General features: G+C 45.0%; 1 long non-coding RNA gene across 1 annotated transcript; it reads right to left on the bottom strand.

Moving 5' to 3' along the window:
* Nucleotides 1–864: 864 nt before the first annotated feature.
* LOC142496523 (uncharacterized) lies at nucleotides 865–9,450 on the bottom strand. Its single transcript, XR_012802031.1, has 3 exons — nucleotides 9,369–9,450; nucleotides 3,897–3,997; nucleotides 865–1,000 (listed from the first exon to the last, which is right to left on the bottom strand). It is a non-coding gene; the product is annotated as an uncharacterized LOC142496523 (long non-coding RNA).
* Between the last annotated feature and the right edge of the window lie 3,173 nt (nucleotides 9,451–12,623).

Genomic DNA, 12,623 nt, shown 5'->3' on the forward strand with positions numbered 1-12,623 from the left:
TGAGTACAATTTTCTCTTCCTAAGTTATCTGGAGGAAGTTTTGAGGGGATATATAGAACTGGAGCAGTGGCAAAACTAGGCACCGGTGGCTGATTGCGTAATTTGTTCCTGACTTCCGGTGGGGCCTAACCTTCATCTTGGTGGGCTCTCACCACCACCACACCATAGGTATGGCCCCAGGGGGTAGAGGATGTTCTTTACAAATGCTGGAACGCTGTTCCGGCTACTAAAATAAGAGCCGGAACAGCATTCCAGCACGTGGAGGATGGGCCCCTATGAAGGTGGTGGGCCCTAGTGCAGCTGAACTGGCTGCACATATGGTAGTTCCGCCACTGAACTACCTCCGCCCCCTACTACCTGAACTACCTCCGCCGTCCTCCGCCCCCACTGCCACGCAAAATTCCTATCGCAGAGATTCAGATAGTGAATCCGTTCTGCGAATTGGTAAAAGTTTCGAATCCACGGATCTGGATTTTGAAGAATCTGGGCGGCATTACAATTAAATAATACGATGGCAGATTTTATTCTGCAGTTCAAATTTGGCTGGGAAAGTCTAGGGACATCCGTGGAACGGATCCTGACAGGTTCGCCCATCTCTATTCTTTAGTATGGGCCTCTATGTACGGTGCCCTAAATTACTGTAGTGGGATAAAGGAAGACCAAAGCTACTCTAATCATAATTTAGGCTTCACGAAACCTCTCCATTGCCAATGTAAACACGTGACAATGTAAGTAAGGATCCTTCTACATCACTATGAGGAGCCCAGACATTACATTGCGTTCTTTGCTTATCTATTGTTCTGCATTATATAAAAGTATAGAGCCACTCAGAGAGCACAGCACATGTACCTTTTACATTGTATTGGATCTCACTGACAACAGTATCTGGTTTTAACACTGTTGAACATATATATGTGCCTGAATCAATGAGGCGGACTGATTTCTTCACCACGATAGGCTCCTCTGTATCACTTAATTGAACCGTTTTGGTGGTTATTTTCTGGGAGGAAGAAAGCAAATGTGGTTAATGAAAATAAATAATATTTTTTTTTTTTGCCATCTAAATAAATGACACTAGCACCTTTACTGGCGGAAGTAACTGCAATACATTGTATAGTATGATAAACTGCAGTAGTAGAAGGTAACAATACACACTTTGGTAGGTACAGCACTTGCTGCAAGAATCTAGTGATTTTCGGCGTTGACGCGTCACGTGGTACGCGAGTCAGCCAATGGGGAGGAGGGGAGGGAAGGAGTTAGATGGGAGGCGCCTTGGGCGGGGAGCAGGGAAGGAGCTGCGGGTTATTAAAGTGTGTGAGTGTGTATGTATGTGAGTGTGTATGTGTGTGTGTGTATATGTATGTGTGTGGGGGGGTGGACAGCACCACGATCAGAGCCCGCCCCTCTCCCTCCCACTCCCGCCCCCCTCCCGCTCCGGCTCCCGGCTCCCTACAGACCGCATATCGCGGTCTGTGTCTGCCAGCGCCCCGCCTGTCTGCAGTGCGGGCGCACTGACGGAGGGAGCGGGGCCTTAGCCTTAGACAAAATGCTCCGTTGTGTAAGACGCATTTTAAATAAGTGGACACCCGCCTCTGCAATGTTGACCTGTGTCCCTTAAGGGGCTGCACCTAGGGTAGCTTCCCCGCTTGTTCCCCCCTCCCTGCCCACCCGCCCCCATAGTTCCGCCTCTGGAAGAATGCCACAGAATATATACTGCATATATAGCGTTCTTTATATAGCGCCCACGGTGTACTCAGCACTGAACAAAAGAGAAAAGGCTAGTACAGGGAATTATAATACAATAAGTGCAACTAAGTCAGACAATAGGATAGGAAATCCCTGCTCCGGAGAGCTTGCAATCTACGTGGTATGTTGGGATACTTAGGCTGCACTTATACTGTTGGCGACAGCAACGTCGCATCAAAACAAATGCATTTCCGCCATCACGTGCACTTTTAGTAAGCGTGACGTGACGGAGCGACGGGTTGGTCGCGATCGCAGGAAGTCTCAATTTGATTTTTCCAGTGACTACAGCCTGACGTCGCCGTCGTGTCGCCATTGCCGTCACTATAAGCGTAGCCTTACACAGATCCAGTTGAGGGAATAAGTGCTGTAGATGCCAGTGCTTGGCATAATGGTTGGTAGGAGCGACTGTGGGTGTGGGACAAAAGCCATGATTGCAGACTATTCAAATACTTAATTTAAGAGGTGAGTTTTAAGGTTTGTCTTAAAGATGGCAAGAGAGGGTGCTTGGCGTATACGGAGTGTGAGGGAGTTCCACTGATATGGGGAAGTGAGAGCAGTAGAGATGAAAAGGGTGGAGAGCAAACAGTTATGGGTAGAGCGCAGGAGACGAGCAGGGGTATAACAAGAGATCTAAACTGATATGTAGGAAAGAGTGGAGAGCCTTAAAGGTAAGGAGAAGTTTGTAGGCGATCTGAAATTTAATGGGAAGCCAGGAGAAGGATTTAAGGAGGAGATGAGCAGAAACTGTTTAGGGAGAAAATGACATTATTCTAGCAGTCAAATGTTGTATAGATTGCAAAGGAGAAAGTGGTGAGGCAGGGAGGTCTGTTAGCAATAAGTTACAATAATCCAGACGCGAGAGGATACGGGAATGCATAAGAGTTTAGCAATAGATTGACAGGAAAGGGTGGATCTTGGTAATATTATGGTGGAAGAAATTACATATTTCAGCCATGTCCTGAATGTGACTGGAGAAGGAAAGGGAAGAGTCAAATGTTACTCCTAGGTAACGTGCTTTGGCGACAGGATAGATGTTGTACCGTTTACTGTGATGTAGAAAGGGGGTATTAGGCCAAATTTAGGGGGAAATATGATTACCTCCGTTTTAGATATACTAAGTTTAAGGCAGCGGAGCATCATTCATGAGGATATAGTCAGGAGGCCATCTGAGACTTGGGACTGGAATGCAGGAGTGAGGGTATGGGTGGATAGATATATCTGTGTATCATCTGCATAGAGATGATACCTAAGGCCAAAAGAGTTGATGAATCACTTGGTGATTCAGTGTAGAGAGAGAGGAAAGGAGAGGTTCCAAAGCTAGAGCTCTGCAGTACACCAACAGGCAGACCAACAGGTGACAGAGACTGAGAATATTGCCCCATAACATGTCAGCAGGTGCGATAACCTTTGCTACATCTGTAACATTGCTTTTACATTTCAGCCAAAATTATAATGTATTTTTAAATAAAGTTCCTATTACATAGTTAGAATACTGTATAATAATTTGAATAATATGGAGTTAGTGCACTGTTATACTGTGAAATGGAGATCACATTAAACATCAGTGAATGTTTATGCAGGAAAGTGCAAGAAAGCATTTTATGATAAGACTGTCAATTGTTTTTTTGGGGATGATATTGTTAATACTCTGAATAAATCTGATGCATAATAATATTTATATGCCATATATACATTTAACCTCATGATGGTGACTTAATTGTGCACATACATTCTGCATAATAAATGCCCAATGTCCTGAGTGTTAGACTTTGCTACTGATGTGTATGGTGAATTCCTTCTGTTTTGTTATTTTGAAGATTGGTAGGTTGTCGCGTCTGCACGAACTGAGCCTACAACACTTATGAAACCGCCTACAGTATGAAGTGTTTTTGGTTGTTAATAAGAAAAAGTATACCAATTCAAACGTTTTGTGACTGTAAACATTTCGAACAAGTAGCTGCATTATCCCACAATCGCAGGAGTTACCTTTAAACGAGCCATAAACACCAGAGACCATATTACTACAACCCAAGTCACAAGGGTTAAGCTAGCTCCGCATGCTTTAAAATGAGTTGTGCAGTTACGCTTTGTATATGTCACTGACATATTTAATTGTGCTTTGTATAGACTGTTTTCTGAGATCTCAATACCTTTTTGAAAATGTATGAAAAGGGTCCCTCCAATTTGCCGTGCCACACCAGATTACAGTCGAAGATCACGTCCTCATCTTCAGCCACCTCTATTTTCCGTTCTGAAAGGAGATTATTGCTGTATGAAATGATCCAACAATCACCAACCTGCAGTTGGTGGAGAGTCAATTGGCTGCACGATACATGTAATTCTGTTGCAATATACATGTAATTCTGCTGCAATATACATGTAATTCTGCTGCAATATGAGTATATTGAGGTATTTTTAATCCTTTTGTTACTAAACAGTCATTGATATAATCTGTAGATTATATATTGTTCACAACAGAATCTTTCATGGGATAGCAGCTCTGTCTAGTGAGCCACAGACACAAGCACAGGAAAGTATTTGGACCAATTAAGTAGGTTGAAAGAAGCAGTTGAGTGGCAGCATTGACACTAAAGTCCTCTACCTGATGAATAACACGGTAGGAGAAGAAGATGCAGTTGTTGGAGACACAAGACTGCGTACTCATGCCACTGTGAGAGTTGGCTCATTCTAGGGCAATAGGTGGCACCAGGCAAAGTTTAACAAAACAATAATATTTTATTTTTCAAAGTGGACAAATTATAATTTCAGTACCGCATGAGAGGGGTGGGTGTGTGGGGGAGAGAGAGGTGGGGGTGTGGGGAGAGAGAGAGGTGGGAGTGTGGGGAGAGAGGTGGGGGTGTGGGGGAGAGGAGGTTGTGGGGAAAAGAGGGGTGTGGGGGATAGAGATAGGTGGGGGGGGGGAAAGAGAGGTGGGGCTGTGGGGGAGAGGGGGAGCTGTGGGGTAGAGAGGGGGGTCCGGGTGTGGGGGAGAGAGAGAGGTGGGGGTGGAGAGAGGGAGATGGGGGTGTGGCGGAAAGAGAAGTGGAGGTGTGGGGAGAGGGGGGTGTGCAGGGGAGACAGAGAGGTGGGGGTTGAGAGAGATGTGGGGGCATGAGGGAGATTGAGAGGTGGGGATGTGGGGGAGAAAGAGGGATATGTGGGGGAGAGAGGAGGGTGGAGGTGTTGGGGAGAGAGAGAGGGGTGGGAGTGTGGGCGAGAGCGGGGGGGTGAGAGGGTTGGGGAAGAGAGGGGTGGGGTGTAGGGGAGAGAGAGCAGTATGGCAGAGGGGTGGGTGTAAAAGAGGGGAGGGGAGAAATTGTGATATGAGGGATAGCGGGTGGGGGCTCGCAAAGCCACCAACCCTGGGGTAGGGGGGGGGGGGAGAGAGGCCCAGTGGAAACTTTAGTTCTGGGCCCAGGGAAAGCTGTGTGCGGTCCTGAGTACCCGCACCTCGTCTTCTTCTTTTTTTTTTTTAAAGCAAAAAAGCTCTGATTATACTGTTTGTACTGTATACAAGAGTTATAGAAATTCATACACCTTAGTGTATGTTTGTATCTACTGTATGCAGTTGAGCATGAGTGCGTAGGAAGAAGCCAATCGCAATTATTGTGTTCTGGCTATTGTGTCTATCAGTATAAACCTGCAGTTTCCCCAAGTCATTAGGCAGTTCAATATAGACACTTACTCTGAGTACTTGTATTGTATGTGCCTGGCAAGACCTGGACTTTTGGTATCTAAAAAGCCAAGGGAATAAGCCCTTCAAGGGTGAAGTTACTAACAGGCCATAAAGCTAGAGTAGTTACATTTAAGTTTGTACACCGAAATCCAGTGTGAACATGTGACATCATAATGAGCAATTGATATACTTAGTGTACAAAAAGCGCTAATATCACCCTAAAATAAAATTAGTGAATCTATATATTATAACAAAACAACAGTAAATAAAGTCCAATTGTATGATCCTGTGATACAGTCCAAATAGCAGCCTAAAAAGTCCACAGGGTGTCTAATGTCCAGTATAGAATGCAAAACATAACAGACCTCTCTGGCGCTGAGGAATATAAGCAAGATGGGGCTAAAATGGAATAATCTTGAATCTTAGGAATGACGTACCTCAGGAAAGGGAGACAAGAAAAACATATACACTACAGGCATACCCCGGTTTAAGGACACTCACTTTAAGTACACTCGCGAGTAAGGACATATCGCCCAATAGGCAAACGGCAGCTCACGCATGCGCCTGTCAGCACGTTCCTGAACAGCAATACCGGAGCCCTACCTGTACCAAAGCTGTGCACAAGCGGGGAGACTATAGAGCCTGTTACAAATGCGTTATTTACATCAGTTATGCACGTATATGACGATTGCAGTACAGTACATGCATCGATAAGTGGGGAAAAAGGTAGTGCTTCACTTTAAGTACATTTTCGCTTTACATACATGCGCCGGTCCCATTGCGTACGTTAATGCGGGGTATGCCTGTACTATAGTGCATTATCCTAGGATACAATTGATTGGCAACGTATACAAGGCAAAGGATTTAATAATATTAAAAAAAGAGTAAAATGCACATGTGAACACACACACTGTGTTCACAACAATAACAAATAACTGATGTCACACTCTCCTCCGCCGTGGGTTAAAATTGGAAACCTACTCACATCAAGTAGCTAGGTCTCAAGCCTCAATGTGGACAATCTCACATGCAGATTGGACTTGGCTCCGTCTGTGGATGGTGTTCTCCGTCACCTTGTCAGCCTCGAGGCGCCGGCTCCTTCGAATCGGCAACTACTCCACTGCTCCCGATGACGTCACACACTATGCATCCGCTACGGTGTCCCTGCTGTGCCACAATCTAACACGTTTCTAGACTCAAAATAGCTGGTCTCTTCGTCGGGGATATGCATCAAGGCTAGCTTGAAGGTTATTTATACCCTATTAGGTTCCACATCATACATGTAATTGATAAATAGGCCTGATTGCGCAAATACCAGCTGACTGCTGGATCGACATGACTGACATAAAATATACAGCATAAGTAACAAGAAATATAACATGCATTAAGTATAAAAGGGTCAGAATAAATGGATGCACAGACAAACACGACATTATGATAAATTACATAACAATAAATGAATAAGTGCATATAAAAACCATAATAAACAACAATAATAAAATAAAATGAAATAAATCATAATGTCTAATTAATGGGTGGAAGACCACTTAATCTAAACTAAATGTTAGTATGTAAACCTATAAGAAGTGTGAATATTAATAGCTACTGTGAAGAAATAAAAATGTGGACGAGTGCTGTGATATGTGAATATAGACTACCTACTGTATATACTAACTAGAAATGTATAGTATGTTCTAACCAATAGGAGAATATATAAACCTAAAAGAGGTATAAATGGTGATATCTAATGTGAAAAATAAATAAATGTGAACAAGTGTTGGGATATATAAATCTAAAGGACTACCTAGTGTGTATGCTAACTAAAAATGTGAAATCATTAGGGATTAGTGTGCAACTACTGTATTAGTAGGGGAAAGGAAAGGAATCGGCCCACCATACTAAAAAGCCTACAAGGAAAACACATTGGGGAAACTGACTGCAATACACTTAACTCAAAACCAGTTACTTATAATTAATTATTTTTAAAAAGTCACTAAGTCAAATTCTATGTTGAGTCCTTTGCCTTGTATACCTTGCCAATCAATTGTATCCTAGGATAATGCACTATAGTAGTGTATATGTTTTTCTTGTCTCCCTTTCCTGAGGTACGTCATTCCTAAGATTCAAGATTATTCCATCTTAGCCCCATCGTGCTTATATTCCTCAGCGCCAGGGAGGTCTGTTATGTTTTGCCTTTTATCATAATGAGCAATGAATGATTTGCTAATGCTTCAGGCTGAATGGTATCACCCGCTTGACCACTATATTCTTTGGTTTTTATCATCTTTGCTCTTGGCTGGGCGGGGAAAGACTAGCACTTAACGCCTAGAGGGGCGGGTGTCATCGTATTGTGAGATGACCAGGCACTATCCTAACTTTATTATTTTAAAGGCGACATATCAGAAAATTTTACTGTTACCCTCAAATAGAAATGTTACTTTATGACTGATTTAATTACAGTAACTTTAAGTTCAGACATTTCACGTCAAATCATTAAAATAGGGGACAATTATGTATCCCGAAAGACCCTTCTGGGACATTGGGACAAAAGAATCTCTGGGACCTGACACCGAGTCGCCCCAAAGGCGTCTCCCTAAGAAGAGAGGCTTCTCAATATGCCTTCACTGCCCCTTTCCACCAAGCCAGCATAGAAGGGGTTAATAGCATGAGGACACAAGCCATTTCAGATCCCCTGGAGACCCATTAGCCCCTCCCCCTGCAGATCTAATTGAAGTACTGTGTTTTGCCATGCTGTTTTTTTCATTTCCACAAAGAATCTCAGGGACATAACACCTGAGTCGCACCAAAGGGTGTCGCCATTGGTGGCTGCCAAAGGGTGTTGCCGTTTGGTAATGTTACAGCTGCGCTATTGCCTCTTAAACTCACCCACCCTCTCATCCCCTGTACCCAATTACAACTTCCCCTGCTTATAGATTGTACGTTCCTTGAGGCAGGGCCTATTCTAACACATTGAAGGTCTATCCTACCTCTTCTAATACAATTCTAATCCCGTCTGGAAATGCTGCTTATGCCCATAGTCATATCTCTGACTGTCCTTGTATAACCTTTGTTCATTTAATGCAACCATGTACTATTATAACTCTGACTTTTCTTCTCTGTCTCTTATATAACAAATATAACTGTATTTAATTGTAGTTCACAAACTGACTGTAAAATATTGCAATGCCCCCTGAAGTAGAGGCCTGTATTTACTTAAAAAAAACAAAATGATGATCATATGTCAATGAAATAAGGGACAATCCCTGTATATAAGGGACGTCTGGAAACCCTACATAAAGCATAAACTTCTTTGTGAAGCAATTTGAGTGTTACTGGATTTACTAACCTTAAATAATGGATAGAAAAGATTTGCTCCCAGTTCGGCACTACATGAAGCAGTTTTTTTTTGCGATAAGCAGACAAACTGGTGCTAATGTTTAGATGCTGAATACCTCAATAAACAATATTCTATTTTGAAGTTAGATTTATTACATTTCTTTAAGTAAACAAGGTAGTCAGTTTATTATTTTTGGTCCAGGTTTACTAATCTCCATTAAATCAATGCATATAACATGATGTTACATGTACTTAAAACATGAACGGACATTATTTAGCACTTTATATGAGACAGAGAGAGAGAGAGACACAGGGGCAGAGAGAGGGGCAGAGAGAAAGAGAGAGATGGGGGAGAGAGAGGGGGTAGATCGAGAGAGAGAGAGATCCTTTTTAGACCTCATAGACCATGTTTTTCCCATGAAGCATGCAACGTATACAGAATAATGTACAGGACAGCCTCTTTTTAAGTAATATAGATACTGGCACATTTGATACACAGCAATGACCCATGAAATTTTTTTATACATGGAACCTCCAAAATCAGTTCCAGTGGGACACTTATATTCTTTCTGTTCAAAGAATCTCATAAAGCATGGCAGCATCTTCGTACCTCCGCAATTTATCATTCTTGCATTGCATGCGCTATAACTTTCACATCCATTGCAGTTTATCTTCCTCAGGTGCGCTAGAAATATGATAAATGTATGAATTAATACAAATTAAAAAAAAAAGGAATACTTTTAACACAAATTCCAAAAAGTGTACAGTAAGTCCTTTTTACCGTAATGAGAGATGCACTACGCGTTTTCTATCTTTTCTGTACAGTGGAGATTTTGTTAAACCCCATATTATTTCTGGTTTGTGGCCTCATAATGTAGAACTACTAACCAAGCTCTTACAGGGGAAACCTGTCTCAGATTCTGTTCTTTCTTAACCCAGATTTGCCTGTACTAGCACTGTGACGCTTTAATGTATTATGTATTATGTATGACATTCAATGTAATATCAAACAGTAGGCTTGAGCTCTCAGCGAAAGAGCGTTATGACCAATGGGACTAGGCTCCCCTTAACATGTTGTGTGGGTTAGCATCCTCCCTGGCCTCTCTACCCCAGCCTCTCTGGCGCCGGGGGTGATGTGGTTGATGGAGGGTACAGAGGGGCTATATATAACGGGGGCGCATGTTCAGTCCACATCCTGCCAGAAATTCGCCATGTCAATCGTGGAGATTATTGATAGGCTACAGGCCGAAGTGATGGGCCACAAGGAGGGGTGGCTTCAGTGTCAGCTCTCGGGCCTGCTGGGAGCAGCAGTGCTTGAAGGAGGAAATGGTCACTTGGTCGAGATGGCCACAGATCACCGGTGGGAGCAAAAGAGGCTGCGGGACCCAGCTGTGAGTGACAGCCATCTGTACAGGCGGCGGAGGATGGAGCGGCAGTCGGGCAGGCTGGCGAGGCCACCGGTGCAGCTGTCGGAGGAAGCAGAGGAGGGAAGGCATGGTGGGCCTCATGTGACGCTGCCCGAGGTGCGGGGCATGCAGGAGCAAGGATAAGTGAGTGGAGCTGCTCGGAGGGAGTTGGCAAGTGGCAGAAGACCACAGATGGGCTAAGAAGAAATGCAGCAGGTCAGAGAATAGCTGTGGGTAAGAGGAGGGCTTTGGCCCCTATGTCTCTCCCAGCTCCTGTAAGGTCCCCCCTTTCTGTGGCTGGTCTACAGGAGGTGGGCTCTGGGTCAGGGGTGCATCTATCCCTCTATATGTCATGCAGTTTAGGCTGTATCATCACAGCTGCAGGTGACCCTCAGGTGGAAGGCCCCGTGGAGTCAGCGCAGGCCCAGCAAGGAATGCATCCTGCAGAAGGAAATACGGTAGGGGTAGTGGACCTGGCTGCAATCTTGAGGGCCGTGCTTCAAGCCCTCGGGGTGCAAGGGGGGATCCTTGTTGCAGGAGTGAAGGCTACGATCCTAAGTACGGCCTGGCCGCGATCTTCAATGGGAGTGACTGCAGCTTGGGGCACAGAGGCCACACAGGCACACAGGCAGTGGTTGCCAGTCAGCTCCTGCAAGGGCGGCAGTAGTGCTGTTGCCAGCATTAGGGGATGTGCCGTTGGTCATGGCGATGGGAGCAGCAGAAGCTAGCAAGGTGGCTGATGTGTGCCATGCCAGCCCTCTGGGGATGCATCTGATAGTTGAAGTCAAGAATAAAATTAGGGCAGGAGATTATGTTGAGTTATAATCTCTGCTGCCAGGCTGCAGAGGGGCACTAGCGAGGTCCTCCAAGAAAGGTGAGGTCAGGAAAGACGACGTGGAGAGCCGCCTTTTTCCGCTGACCTGACTGTGTGAAAGCAAATGTCCCAGGATATAAAGAATATGGACCTGTGGATCGAGCTGCTGACAATTGAAAAGCCAGCGTACTTTCGCGGGGGGCCGACAGCGGGTCTAGTTCCAGCTCCTCAATTAGTAGCAGAAAGGGTGCATGCTGGGCCTTTAATGAGAGGCAATGTATGTTTGAGGACTAACAATTCCGGCATGACTGTTCCTCCTGCAGGGGTGGCCCGATGCTACCGGAGGAGCGGGCGCGGGATTGGGAGAGTTGTGCAGTAGGTAATCCAGAAGGTTGGCTACTCCGGTGATCTCAGAAAGCATTGCGCCGTGGCTGGAAACGTATTCTAATAAGGATGTGGCCTGGCTGCAGCCGTGCCGGGTTTTTGGAGGAGTTCCGGATCCCATTCGCAGAGCAGGTGGGTATCGAGGAGGGCAGAACCTGAGGGCAGACCCTGAGGTCAGTTAGGGAGCATGGGGAAGTGGCTAGTGAAGAGGTATGGAATATGATTGAGTTGGGAAGAATGGTGAAACCGTTTTTGCTCCCTCCTCTGACATGAGGATTTTCCTGCTGGGGGAAAGAAGCAGTGGGCTTTTAGACTGATCCGACATTTCTCTTACCCGGAAGGTGCGTCAGTGAACGGTGGAATTGACAGGAGGCTCTGCTCAGTCGTTATTCTGGAAGCCAGAGGGTCACGTGGTGATGACTTAGCTCAGATAGTGTCAACTCGGCCCTCTTTTCCAAGCACGACAAGGTCTGTTTCTTTTCTTACTTTATTTTGGAGAAAGCAGGGAAAAACAGTCTCTTGTGTAGAGGTGTAGGTCTAAATCTCTGTGTGCGCTTAGTAGTAAAGGGAGGTGAAAAGATAATCTTGCAGTACCATTACAGGGGTTACAGCAAGGTACTCACAAGTCCAGAGGAATGGTGGAAAAGGAAATGGCAATGTATGCTGGGTAGTAAGATAGTCTGGGGACAGACCATCTGTAGGCAGAGCAGAGGGGGAGAAAGCAGACTAGCCCATTTGAGAGAAAGGCTGGGGCTGCTATGGCAACTCACAGGAGTGTCTGGGGGAGCTACAACATGTAGCAATAATGTTGCATCTCTAATACAGCAAGCTGCTGGGAGAGGGGAAATGGCACTGTATTTATCACACAAGCACTGTGTTTGTGTGCAGAACCAAACACATACAGATGGCACTAATAAGCCGGCAAGCAGGGCTGCGAGGAAAGGGGGGGGGGGGTGAAACAGAAGTGCAGACAGGGGTATTCCTGTTCCATGACAGTCGTCAACGAGCTTCGATCAGGCGGCAGCTTTAGGGGACAGGATGGGTCAAGGTGCATTGCTGGTGAAAGTGGATATTAAGTCCACCTTTCAGTTGTTGCAGGTGCACAGCAGATTCCACTTGTTGGGCTGTATGTCTATTGAATGCCTGCTTATGGGCTGCGCATTGTCATGATATTATTTCGAAGCATTCATCGACATCGGACATCGAAAGCGATCTATTTAATAATACAATCCAGGATGGGTTTGAAAGTACAAGGCTAGTT

This window comes from Ascaphus truei, chromosome 6 (assembly GCF_040206685.1).
Source record: "Ascaphus truei isolate aAscTru1 chromosome 6, aAscTru1.hap1, whole genome shotgun sequence".
Classification (NCBI taxonomy): Eukaryota; Metazoa; Chordata; class Amphibia; order Anura; family Ascaphidae; genus Ascaphus; species Ascaphus truei.